This window comes from Magnolia sinica, chromosome 15, assembly GCF_029962835.1.
Source record: "Magnolia sinica isolate HGM2019 chromosome 15, MsV1, whole genome shotgun sequence".
In the NCBI taxonomy this organism is placed as follows: Eukaryota; Viridiplantae; Streptophyta; class Magnoliopsida; order Magnoliales; family Magnoliaceae; genus Magnolia; species Magnolia sinica.
Genome location: NC_080587.1, coordinates 2,256,822 through 2,270,819, shown reverse-complemented (window position 1 = coordinate 2,270,819; position 13,998 = coordinate 2,256,822). Strand labels below are relative to the sequence as shown.

The 13,998-nt window shown below is 40.2% G+C and overlaps 2 protein-coding genes across 10 annotated transcripts in view; both read right to left on the bottom strand.

Moving 5' to 3' along the window:
• The window catches only part of LOC131227215 (disease resistance protein RGA2-like), a 112,662-nt gene that overhangs the window by 11,228 nt on the left and 87,436 nt on the right, over nucleotides 1–13,998 (bottom strand). The gene's annotated exons all lie outside the window — the stretch shown is intronic.
• The window catches only part of LOC131227217 (putative disease resistance protein RGA3), a 69,195-nt gene that overhangs the window by 48,964 nt on the left and 6,233 nt on the right, over nucleotides 1–13,998 (bottom strand). For 8 of the 9 annotated variants that reach the window (XM_058222966.1, XM_058222968.1, XM_058222971.1 and 5 more), the window contains 3 exons: nucleotides 12,642–12,722; nucleotides 11,991–12,253; nucleotides 11,598–11,897 (listed from right to left, as the gene is read on the bottom strand). The exons of the other annotated variant lie outside the window; for it this stretch is intronic. The gene's annotated coding sequence lies outside the window, so the exon portion shown is untranslated. Of the gene's footprint in view, nucleotides 1–11,597; nucleotides 11,898–11,990; nucleotides 12,254–12,641; nucleotides 12,723–13,998 lie in introns of those variants that run through there. 9 annotated transcript variants of the gene reach the window in all.

The window sequence follows — 13,998 nt, the reverse complement described above, 5'->3', positions numbered from 1 at the left end:
AGATTTCAATTGGTTGAGCCCAATAGATTGACGGTCCTAATGAAACTGCTTACAGGCCCACTAGATGGGATTTGCTTGAAGTGCCCATGACTTTGCTCTTTTTGTTTGATTTTTTGCATATGGTATTTTCATATCATTCATATCATTAGTAGGTTTATGTTGGCTCATTATACCATTCAATTTACATTAGTTTTTCATATTCTAACTATATTAACAACACCCTCTTAAATTAACCGCTTTCACATCTTCAATTGAACCATATGCTTATTCTGATGCAGATTATGCAGGAAATGAGAAAATCTTTAAAGTGGTTTTTGTATATTAGAAAAGCAAGAAATAGATTATATTTATCTACTCTGGTGGGAAAGGGAAATTTCATGCTTTTGCATATACTGCCTCTAAAAATCATATGGCCTTTATGGTTATTTGGAAAGTGTGGAGTTCTGATTAATATACATGATGAATATGTATTTCATGAATGGGAAGCATGCTAAGATTGATTGTTGATTTGTTATATATCATTTTCTAGAGAACTATCCTCCCTAATGTCATCTAAGAACCAAGTTAATGATCTCTTTGTGAGGACTAGTGCTATCAACAAATTCTGATGCTGGTCATATAAACTAACAATGCTTTCTCTTCACACATATCATTTACATGCCGTAGTTGTACATAATTATGATTATGTAGCTCGATACGTGTCTCGTACATGCTTGTGTGACATAAACCCTAAATTTTTAATTATAATAAGATACATAATTTTTGGTATGTTTGTGTGCCTTGAAAAGCCCATGTGATGATCTTATCAATTGAATTGAAGATCTTGTTTATAGATCATGATGATCATAGGTCCTATGCAAACATGTTGTTTTTTATATAATCAATTGTAGATATAATTATGTGTATATGTGTTAAAGGAAAGAGTTTCTCCTATCATTTTTGGAAAGTTGAGTTGGAGAACAACTGCCATGGATCTCAGTACCTATTTTATGGCCACCTAATAGATTTTAGGATAAAGCGGTGGTTATTCTAATCTCCCACCATCAGGTTTAAGGATGAGTTGGTGCCTTTACCCTACCTTGCATAAGAGTATTAAGTGTCTATGGATATATATATGATCATGTTATTAGACCTGTTGGATACTGATGTAGAGCGGGTCGCGGACAGTTTCATGGTCAAGATGGATCAGAAAAGGCCTGGTCGACGACATAAGTGATCCAGACTATCAAACCTTAAATCAGATGTATCTCGCAATCTGAAATGAGTTATTCGTCGTACCATATATGATTTTGGGGTAGGACGAGCTACTTTAGCTATCCAACCCTGCCATGTCGGGTTCTGGGAGCTGAATTTGTGGAATACCACCAGATCGACTGTCGTTTCCCTATTTTAAATTTGTTTTTACTATAAATAGTAAGTTTTAGTTTGATTATAACTCTTCATCTGTTAGGTTATAAGAGTTGCGCCCAATGTGAAATGTGCTTAGAATAATTAGGAGAACAACGTGGTGAACCCAAATAGGATACTAACTATTTTTGGCTGAAAACCTTGCGCACTAGTAGACATTATGACCATTTATAAATAGTAAGTTTACTATTTATAGTAAGTTGCGAATTCTAGGAGTTTTAAGTGTAGTTTGCCTTCCATTATCTTAGTATCCCTATTTAGAGGGTTGTGAACTCAATTATTTCATTCATTAATCAAATTATGAATTCTCTAGAATTTATTTATATTTTTCTTTTTTTTTTTCTCGTGGATTCAAGAAGTCTCTCTGAAGAGTCCAATGAAGCTCTGTGGATTCGGAATAGTTATCCCATTATGGAAGACGGTGATCGACCTCATCATATTCATCCCCGTGCCTCAGATACTTACATCAAAGTATCATTTGAAGTCGCATTAGATGACTCATCATGCCCAATCTAGATTCACTTGTATATGTATTTGCTTTGACTAATCCTGAAACCCAGTAACATATAATTAGTTCAACTTTATAATTTAATGTGCTTTAGCCAGCTTGATTTATACTTGGGTGTTGTTGTGCCTATGAATTAAAATATGGTTGACGTTTATATGATGCAACAAGTAATTTGCTTGTTAATTAGGAATATTATTATGGATGAGATCCGGTAAATCAAGCCATCCATCAAGCAATTTTTCATTGACGCCAACAGTTGAAAGGTTCTAAATGCAAATATCTTTTACTGTTGATATTTTATTTTAACCATTAAAAATTTTTAGTCACACTTATGATAATTTTGATGGTTAAAATCTCATGGTCCACTGCTTATGTTTGCATGGGCATTGGATTAAAGGTGGATTACCATAATAAGTAAAGGGATTAGGAAATTTTGAGTACATAGTTATATAAGATTACAAGCTTTAAATATAATAAGCTAATACTATAAAGTGTTACAGCAACACCGGTATTTCTCTCTAAAATCCTATCTCTTCTTTATAAATAGATACCATGCCAAAGCCAAAGGGATAAAGAGAGCCTTTTAGAATCAAGTGACCGGAGAGGGCACGGGGTCATCTTATAAAGGGTAACGGACATGTCGTCGCCGACTCTAATGTCTCCACATCTCCATCTAGGGCTGTCAATGGGTTGGGCCAACCCGATGGGCTTTCGGGCCTGGCCCAACTTGGGATGGGCTTAGACTGGATTATCAAGCCCAAGAGCCAAGTTTGGGCTTATACTTTTAGCCTATTTTCATTTGGGCCAAGCTTGGACTTATCCATCCAAAAGCCCAATAGCCCAGCCCAGCCTGATATTTTTTCAACACTTAAAATACCTCATATTTCAAAAGCCTTTCCATGAGTTAAAAATAAAAATAATAATAATAATAAAATCCCCTCCCTGTCTGCCTTGGAAATTGGACTTGAGTTCAATTAACATTCGTAAGATGGCATCCGTGTTGACATGACAAAGTTTCGGGGGCCCTATCACGATGCATGTGTTATATCCGGACCATATAATCATTTTACAAGATCATTTTAGAGAACAAGCAGATGTGAAGTTCAAGTAGACCACACCTCAAAAAGCAATGGGGGAATGAACACGTACCATTGAAAACTTCCTAAGGGCCATAAAAGTTTTAGAATAAGTTGATATTTGTGTTTTCACTTTAGGTCCGTGTGACCTTATGAATAGGTTAGATGGTAAAAAAAAAAATACCATTGTGCACTCAAGGAAGGTTTCAATGGTGGAAACCATTGTCTGTGCAGCATAGGATAGTAAATTATATACATGAATGGCTATAGACATTTGAGAGGCTTTTAAGCTGTGCAATATGCAACGTAGGCTAGTAATATATATATATATATATATATATATATATATATATATATATATATATATATATATATATAATATTCAATCGGAACTTGTATTTTTTAAAAAAATATTTAAAACTTAAAAAATATTACAATACAATTAAAACTGAAAATTGAATAAAAATTATATTACTTTACAATAAAAAATAATATTTACAACAATAAGTTAAAAATTAATGATTTTGAATACATTAAAAAATCCTCCATGTACTCTACTGCCTATCACAATTGATCAATATCCTATGCTTGTAGGCCTAAATTTAGACATAATTGGTCAATATCCTGCAAACATAAGTCAAAAAAGTCAAAAATCAAGTGATTGTATGGAGAGGAATTTGTATTTTTAACCTACAATACCATGTAGGCTTGTATGGAGAAGAATTTGTATTTTTAACATACAATAGCATGCGCCTGCGCCAGTGATGATCTCACTGCCTGGCATCCTCCTGCATCTTAATTCCCCGACTTGAAAAGATGCGCCAATGATGATCTCACTACTTGGCATCCTCTGCATCTTAATTCCCCAACTTGACTTCTCGAATCCACGAGGGAAGAAAGCAGAAAATAGAAATAAATTCTAATAAATTCGAAATTGATTGATGAATGATTAAAATCGAGTTTACAACCCTTTAAATAAGGGTATCAAGCAATGGGAAAGAAATCATAATCAAACTACAACTCAAACTCCTAGAATCCGCGACTTACTATAAATAGTAAACTTACTATTTATAGACGGTCGTGATGTCTACTAGTGCGCAAGGTTTTCGGCCAAAAATAGTAAGTGTCCTATTTGGCTTCACCAAACCGTTCCCCTAATTATTCTAAGCTCTTTTCACATTGGGCGCAACTCCTAAAGCCCAACGGATGAAGAGTTATAATCAAACTAAAACTTACTATTTATAGTAAAAACGAAATTAAAACAGGGAAACGACCGTAAATCAAGGGGTTTTTTGCAATTTCGGGCGGCGCAACCTGGCGTAGCGGGGTTGGTTGGCTAAAGTAGCTCGTTCTACCCCAAAATAATATATTTTACATCAGCTAACTCCTTCCGGATTGCGAGATACGCCCGATCTAAGGTCCGATGGTCCGGATCACTTCTGTCGTCGACCGGGCCTTTTCTGATCCATCTTGGCCATGAAACTGTCCGCGACCCGCTCTACATCAGTCCCCTCCACTTCAAAAGAACTCGTCCTCGAGTTCTCATCATGCGCTGGTTCATGATACTCGAACAAGTCCGCGACGTTAAAAGTCCGTGAGATCGCCATGTCATCTGGAAGATCAACAACATAAGCGTTGTCATTGATCTTTCGGATGATTGGTACCGGTCCAATCTTTTTATTCTTTAACTTGTTGTACGTTCCGGTCGGAAATCGTTCTTTGCGCAGATGGACCATTACTTGGTCACCCACTTCGAACACTTTTTGTCGCCGATGCTTGTCGGCTTGCTCCTTGTATTTTTCGTTCGAGGCATGTAACTTGGTTTGTACTTCCGCATGAATGCCCATGATCTTGTCAGCCATATGTTCCGCTGCAATGCTCATGCCTGGGAGCTTGGGCAGAGGGACCAAGTCTAGTGTGTGGCGAGGGACTCGTCCATAAATAACCTGGAACGGGGATTTTCCTGTCGAGCGGTTCACCATGTTGTTGAATGCAAACTCCGCTTGAGACAAAGCCAAATCCCACTGCTTCGGTTTTTCTCCTGAAATACATCGAAGGAGGTTTCCCAACGTGCGATTCACAACCTCAGTTTGACCGTCAGTCTGTGGGTGGTAGGCGCTGCTGAACTGAAGTCGTGTATCGAATCGAGTCCACAAAGTCCGCCAAAAGTGGCTTATGAACTTCGTGTCACGGTCAGAAGTAATAGTCTTAGGAACCCCATGTAGCCGCACAATTTCTCTGAAGAATAGATTCGCCACGTGTGTTGCATCGAGAGTCTTCTTGCATGGAATAAAGTGCGCCATCTTTGAGAAACGATCTACTACCACGAACACCGAATCCATGCCACGTTGTGTTCGTGGGAGACCAAGCACGAAGTCCATAGATAAATCCTCCCAAGGGCCGTCAGGCACGGGTAACGGAGTGTAAAGGCCTGTATTATGAGATTGCCCCTTAGAGGTCTGACAAATATAACAACGTTGGACTGCCTTTCCCACATCACGTACCAATTGCGGCCAGTAGTACCGTTCTTCCACAAGAGCTCGCGTCTTGTCTCGCCCAAGGTGTCCACTGAGGCCACCTCCATGTAGCTCTTGGATTATCTGTTCCCTTAGCGAACTGTTTGGGATGCACAATCGATTTCCCTTGAAAAGGAACCCGTCTTGCATATGTAAGTCATCGGGGTGACCTTCTTGGCATCTAACCCATGCGTCCTTGAAGTCGTCGTCATCGGCATATATGTCTTTGAGGCGCTCGAACCCGACAACCTCATTGCTCATGGTGACTAACAAAGTTGCGCGGCGACTCAGTGCATCAGCTGTTGCCCTGACTTATGTTTTAGTACGAACGTGAATTCCTGCAAAAACGAGATCCACCTAGCATGCACACGGTTAATGTTAGCTTGACTATTAATGAATTTGAGAGCTTGATGGTCCGTGTAAAGTATGAATTCCCTTTGAATCAAATAATGTCGCCAGTGCCGCAGTGCCTGGACCACCGCGTATAACTCGATCTCATATGTAGACCACTTCTTACGTGCATCGCTAAGTTTCTCGCTGTAGAAGGCTACCGGCCTACCTTCTTGAGACAAAACTCCCCTAATTCCGACATATGAGGCATCACATTCGACTTCAAACAGTTTGTCGAAGTTGGGAAGTACAAGAACCGGGGTCGTGGATAGTCTGCACTTGATTTCGGCAAAGCTCCTGTCGGCTTCGTCAGTCCACTGAAACTGCCCTTTCTTCATGCAATCTGTGATTGGTGACACAATGGTACTGAAATTTTTCACGAACCGACGATAGAATGTCGCCAGTCCATGAAAACTTCGCACTTCGTGAATATTTGTAGGAACCGGCCATTCTCTGATTGCCTTCACCTTTTCCTCATCCACCCGAATGCCCGTGGATGTGACAACAAAACCCAGAAACAATAGGCTATCAGTCATGAAGCTGCACTTTTTTAAATTGAGATACAGTTTATTTTTAGTGAGCACTTGAAGGACCTTCTTGAGGTGTTCCATATGGGTGGTTTCGTCTTGATTGTATATCAAAATATCATCGAAGTAAACCACAACGAACCGCCCAATGAAAGGTTTCAGAACTTGGTTCATCAATCTCATAAATGTGCTAGGCGCATTCGAAAGCCCAAAGGGCATGACCATCCATTCGTATAATCCTTCCTTGGTTTTAAAGGTTGTTTTCCACTCATCACCCGACCGTATTCGAATCTGATGGTAGCCGCTCCTTAGGTCCAATTTAGAGAATATTTTTGCACCCTCTAGCATGTTCAGCATATCGTCCAACCGTGGTATAGGAAACCTGTATTTTATGGTGATTTTGTTGATGGCTCGGCTGTCGACACACATGCGCCAACTCCCATCTTTCTTTGGAGTTAATAGAGCTAGTACAACACATTGACTCATGCTCTCTCGAATAAGACCCTTACGGATTAACTCCTCTACTTGTCCCTGCAGAATCTCGCACTCATTCGGACTCATTCAATAATGGGGACGATTAGGTAAATTGGACCCAGGGACAAAGTCGATATGGTGTTGGATATCTCGCATGGGGATAACCCATCGGGAAGGTCATCGGGCCAAATTTCTTTGAATTCATGTAGCAGGGGCCTTAGTTTTTCAGGGATGTTGGTAGGCTCGAGTTCTTCCCCTTTTACAATTAATGCATAAGTCTGTCCTGTTTCCTTTGATTCTTCCACGAAGTCCCATATGGTTAAGAGAAAATGGCCCTCCACTTTAGAAGTTTCAGGTGGTCCCTTTGGATCCATAGGGGCCAATATGGTCTTCCGGCCGTCCTTGACGAAGATATATATATTATCTCGCCCTTTATGAGTGACGTCACGGTCAGATTGTAAGGGTCGACCGAGTAGTATGTGACATGCTTCCATATCAACCACATCGCATACTACTTCATCCTTATAATGTTTGCCAATTGAAAAGGATATGGTGCACCGTTCAGTTACCTTTAATTGACCTTCTTGATCCAACCGATTGTATATGGAGAAGATGATGCTCCGTTTTTAATTACAATTTTTCCACCATAACCTTCGAGACGATGTTCTCACTGCTCCCACTGTCAATGATCATGTCACAAACCTTTCGATTCACCGTACACCTAGTGCGGAAGATGTTATGCCGCTGTGGATGCACTTCTTTTCTTGGCGCATATAATAATCCCCTCACGACGAGCGACTCGTCGTGATCTTGCTAAATCCAAGCTGAATCATCTACCTCGTCCTCGGTGGTATGCTCCTGTTCTTCAATATCTGGATCTTCATAAGCGTTATCAGCACTACCATCAATGATGACGAGGTTTGCCACTTTTCGCTGGGGACAGGTATTTGATAGGTGGCCCGGTTGGCCATAACGATAGCAGTTATCGGGCCTTGGCCGAGCATAGGGGTTCAGGATTTTACTTGGACCTGCAGTAGTCGATACACCCCTTTGGGGTCTAGCTTGCCCGCTTCCCCGATCTCGGTTCTCAAACATAGGAGGTTGAGTGCGTGCTTCTATGGGCTCCTTCACCTTAGGCTGTGCAGTTCCTTGGGGCAGACCTGCCATCAGAATCCTTGCAGTAGGATAGGTCCGTGTGTTAGGACGTTCAAGTTGTGCTTCTGCCCGAGTAGCCAAATTGATCGCATCATTCATCGTCCATACGGACTGCATCTGGACTCGATCCTGGATAGCCATACGCAATCCACCGTTGAATTGGGTGACTTGCTGCGATTCAGTCTTGACCAAATCGTTACTCGCCGCCAGGCGGTAAAATTCTTCTGCGCATTCTCTCACCGACCGACTACCCTGTTGACAATTTTGGTATTGTTGGAATAATACCTGATCGTAATCGCTAGGGAGAAATCGGGCACGTAGTAGCTGCTTCATCCGCTACCATGTGCGGATTGGTGCTTTCATCTGCCTGGTTCGCGCGAGTTGCAGTTGTTCCCACCAAGCTGAAGCTCCTCCTTTCAACTTGTAGGCCACAAGCTTGACCTTCTTTGCTTTAGGGATGTCCATATAGTCAAAAAATCGCTCAACTTCAGAAAGCCAATCGAGGAAATCCTCAATGTGTAATTGGCCATTGAAGCTAGGAATATCAACCCTCATCTTGAATTCTCGATCCGTTCGATCTACTCGATCGCCGCCATGTCTGGGTGTTGGAAGAGTATATCGTCGATTTCCTCCTCACTGGAGCCCCCTTCCTCAGGAATGACCCTTGGATGCAGTGTCGGTACTATCCTGCGATCAGGGCGATTAATTTGGGGTGGAGGATTGACACCAGGAACACGGAGTTGCCTTAGGTTTTCCGCCAAGAGATCCGCTATGCGGTCGATGGAAGCCTGCAGCCCTTGCATGGCTTGCTGATTCTCTCGTTGCGCTACTTCGAAAGCTGCCGCCGTTAAAGGTAAATTCCCTGGAGCACCGCCCATGGGATTGTTGCCCGACCCGTCGTTAGAAGCCATCAATCCGAGGAGAAACCTCGCTTTGATACCAAACTGACGCAGGGGAGGACGTGAGGTCGAGCACCGTCTTCCTCAAGAGGATAACTATTCCGAATCCACGGAACTTCTCTGGACTCCTCACAGAGACTTCTCGAATCCACGAGGAAAGAAAGCAGAAAATAGAAATAAATTCTAATAAATTCGAAATTGATTGATGAATGATTAAAATCGAGTTTACAACCCTTTAAATAAGGGTATCAAGCAATGGGAAAGAAATCATAATCAAACTACAACTCAAACTCCTAGAATCCGCGACTTACTATAAATAGTAAACTTACTATTTATAGACAGTCGTGATGTCTACTAGTGCGCAAGGTTTTCGGCCAAAAATAGTAAGTGTCCTATTTGGCTTCACCAAACCGTTCTCCTAATTATTCTAAGCTCTTTTCACGTTGGGCGCAACTCCTAAAGCCCAACGGATGAAGAGTTACAATCAAACTAAAACTTACTATTTATAGTAAAAACGAAATTAAAACAGGGAAACGACCGTCAATCAAGGGGTTTTTCGCAATTCCGGGCGGCGCAACCCGGCGTAGCGGGGTTGGTTGGCTAAAGTAGCTCGTTCTACCCCAAAATCATATATTTTACGTCAGCTAACTCCTTCCGGATTGCGAGATACGCCCGATCTAAGGTCCGATGGTCCGGATCACTTCTGTCGTCGACCGGGCCTTTTCTGATCCATCTTGGCCATGAAACTGTCCGCGACCCGCTCTACATCACTCCTGCATCCCAATTCCTGACTTGAAAAGATGTGAGCCACAGTAACTTTCCAATCTCATGGTTGGATTGCGTAAGGCTTGCTAGCAGCATTCAAAATCTGTCTCCCGTTTTCTCTGTGCACAAGATCCATGTCAATCATCATGTGGCCCTACTATGCATCTGTTGTAACCCAAAGGAGGAGGCTGTGGGTCATGCGGTGCATCTGATGATCTGACCACCACCTGAGTTTTGGACTACACACACATGGTGTGGCCAGTAGATGGACAGTATGGATCTTACATGCATCCCTGTGGGGGACATGGACATTTCTCAACAAATAACTTCTAACATAAACGGCTATGAAGATTAATGGCTCTTATCATCACCAGTTGTTGCAAGTCTTTCTGGTTGAATGCGAACTCCCGCATCTAAGCTTTCCTGTTGCAAGCAACAGATTGGATGGCACCACAGTCCAATCATTTTCCCTTCTGGGTTGTTGATGTAGAGCAGGTCATGGACACTTTCATGTCCAAGATGGGCTAGAGAAGGCCAGATCGGAGGCAAAAGTCATCAAGATTGTCAGAACCTTACAGGCATATCTTGCAAACCGGAATGAGTTACTTGACGTACAAATATGATTTTGGGGTAGGACGAGCTACGTTAGCCAACCCAGTCGGGTTGCCCATGCCGAATTTGCGAGATTCCATTAGATCGACGATCAAATTCCCTTTTTATTTCTGTTTTTACTATTTTTAGTAAGTTTTGGTTTGATTGTAACTCTTCATCTGTTGGGCTCTAGGAGTTGTGTCCAACATGAAAAGTGCTTAAAATAATTAAGAGAATAATGTGGTCAAGTCAAATAGGACACTTACTAATACTATTTATAGTAAGTCACGAATTTTAGGGAGTTTTAGTTGTAGTTTAATTCCGAAACTTCTTCGGAGGCTTGGTGTCTCTATTTAAAGGGTCGTAGACTCGTTTATTTCAATATCAATCAAATTACGAATTTTATAGAATTTATTTTCTATTTTCCTTGTTTTTTTCTTCGTGGATTTGAGAAGTCTCTGTGAGAAGTCCAGAGAAGCTTTGTGGATTTGGAGTAGTTATGCTTGAGGAAGACGGTGATCGACCTCATCACGTTCATCCCTGCGTCAGTTATGGTCTGTCCACATGGTGACCCATCAGATGGACATTCATGATCACCACATGTTTTCCATGTAAACCATGTGGACGGAGCTACATAGAACTGACTACAACAAGAGCTGCACACTAGAATTCATCTGGAAGACAAGCAATTTCTTAAATGGCATCGGCAGTTATATGGAGTGAGCGCTTTCCGCTTAAAGAGGTAGTCCATAATTGAAATTAAAGACATGTAACCTCATCAGCCAAAGAAGTTTCAGTTTTAACTACAGAAACAACATTAATAACTTCCACAACAAGGATGATTATATCATGAAATGTATTGAAAAAAGCAAAGAATAAATTACAAATACGGGAGAGCAAACCCAATTCTCATCAGCAGGTACGTTTTACTGCACGTTTGGATGCATTAGCCACTAAGGCAGCAACGTAGATATGCATATTTCTACCTCTTCTACATATCAGGGAATCTAAACATAGCACAAACAGAGTACATGGTAACCTGGGCTAAAATATACTTGTTAGATTGCTGAAATTACTACCAAAACAGAAACAACAATTGAAGACAAACTAAAAAAAATAAATCAATAGGCTAAAAAAAAAACACCTTCAACATATTAAGAACAAAACAAAAACAACCATAAACAAATAAACTAACTAGTTTTAATACTATGAAATATTATTTGCAGTTATTGATACACTATGAAACTTAGACATGGCCATAAATGTCAGTGGTAAACACAGACAGGGTATCGAATTCGACAACGACCAAAATAACAAAGTCTTTATTCATAACATTAGAAAGTAATACAGATTGGACTCACCAATATAAACACATCAGTCCATATGAAGTTAATTTTTTAACATACAAACTTGAGCAGGAAACATGCTTCCCATATAAAAAATAAAAGGCCCCATTAAACTAGTAAAATACTGATTTATTTATTTATTTTTACATGGCAGTCCTACATTTAAAAGCGAATGGTTGCAACTGGAGCCCTTGCACTGGTCTATGAGACTCCAAATGCTGCCATTATCAAAGCAAAGAAAACCTGCAGTTGAAAGCCATCACACAATCACAAATGAAAATCGGAGTAAGAACAAGAAGAATGAGAATGAGAAGAACACACAAATTCTCTACTTACCCTGAAAACTTTGGAAAATGTTGTCTTCCCATCATGTACAAGATGAGCACCGGCATAGAAAATGAGGGTGTTGGTGCAGAAGACCACGAAGAAGGAGAAGCCGAAGCCTACACCACTTACAATTCCTTGTCGGACTTCATGCTTCATTGAGACCTCGCATTTCTCTTGGTAAAGATCCATTACCTTCTATTCTCCACAAAAAGATGCAATTGTCCGAATACCACCAACTGCATCATTTGCCACTTGACTGGCTTATACATCTCCTGCAACCAACCTCACAATCTCTTAATACTTATATGCATGATGAGAAAAATTGAATGGCAGGGCCACTTCAAATAAGCTAGACTAAGCAGTTACACACAAGGGCTACTTTCAAAATGTCTCTCGGTAAACATTGGTATGTAACTGATTAAAAATTACAATAGAACTGTTGCCAATTAATAGTCTCGGCAAGTAAATGTTATGCAACAGATAGCATACTAATTAATCTTTTGGTTTTTCTTTTACACACTATGATGGTCAATTCTATTTCTGACCGAAATTTCTAATGATGGGAAGCTTTTGTGCAACATTCTCCTTGAGATTTAGTCATCAACATACAACGCAATGAGCAAGCATTCTTATTAAAATTCAATGTTCAAGATCAGTCACGAACCATTTGGTGCTGATCCCTCTACTGCCCAAATTTACCTCTAAACTTTGGAAGGGTTCTGCAAGCTGTTCTTCAGTGACCTAAATACACAAAGAAATGCATATTAAACGTCAGCACTTTTCAGTTATAAGTTCTAAATCAAACATACCCAAATTACAAAAAAAAAAAAAAAAACATGAACAAAAATAAAATTAGACAAAGGTAGAATGCAACAAATATATGTGTACATGTGGTAAGGTACAGTTAAAATATGTTTTTAACTGTATGTGTGGTACATGTGTACAGTGATCAGGACAATTGCTTTGTGGTCACCAGGTGGACTGCCAATACCCAAAAGGCAAGGCAATCCAACTGGGTAGCCATCCGGTCAGTGGGCTGAAAAGGTACAGTTAACTCAAAATACAAACATCCATCCACATTCAACAAGCGAAACTTGCCATAAATGGGCGATTAGAGCAGTCCAATCTCTGTCATTTTTGGCTCATTGCTCACCAATGTAGTGACAACCAGCGAACAGTCCCAATCACCATATATACTTGCCATGTGCAGGATATACTTCATATAACTTATATGAAACAGGTAACATGATAGAATTTCCTAACGGAAGAAAAATTCTTTATGCACGATAATCATATGTAAGCATTAGTGCCATGAAAAACATATTTTAAATCAAGTTCAAAGGTCGCATTGGGATGCTCATTTCAAATGAACTGCAATAATCTAACTCAAATGGAAGAAATGACCAACACATGAGTGGCGCCATTTTTAGTTCATAATTTCATAATGACAGCTAGTTGTGAGTCCATGCATTTGAAGCTGAACAGGAAACTATTATAATCTCAATTTGGGCCTAGACATATATCAATAATGGAATGGAACTATCCCCACTTTGGTCCAAATCCACTTTGGACCACATTTGGGAGTTCTAAAATAGCAACTGGACAGAACTGATTGCTACAAAAAGACCACATAAAACTGACTGGCACCTTGATTTGAGTGGAATCTATATCTCATGCCAGCTTGACAGAAAACAAGCAGCCCAGCTTGACAGAAAACACAATGAAGGCAGAACTCAAGCTAAGTCAACATCTTACTCAAAAATTCAACTCATGCCCAGTACACATTAGGATTTTGAGAATTTATGTTTCAAGACTATTTCATGTTTGTATTGGAAAGAAAGAGTGCTACTGTATTTAAATCGTTTTAGAATTCACCTTGATTTTGGCACTCAAAGCATCGATCTTCTGAAAAATAAGGGGGCTCTGCTTCTAATCTAAAAAGGGTATTTTTCTAGGTTAGGCCTGAAAGATATTAAAAAAAAAAAGACAATGGAAGAAGAACAATATAAAATTAAAG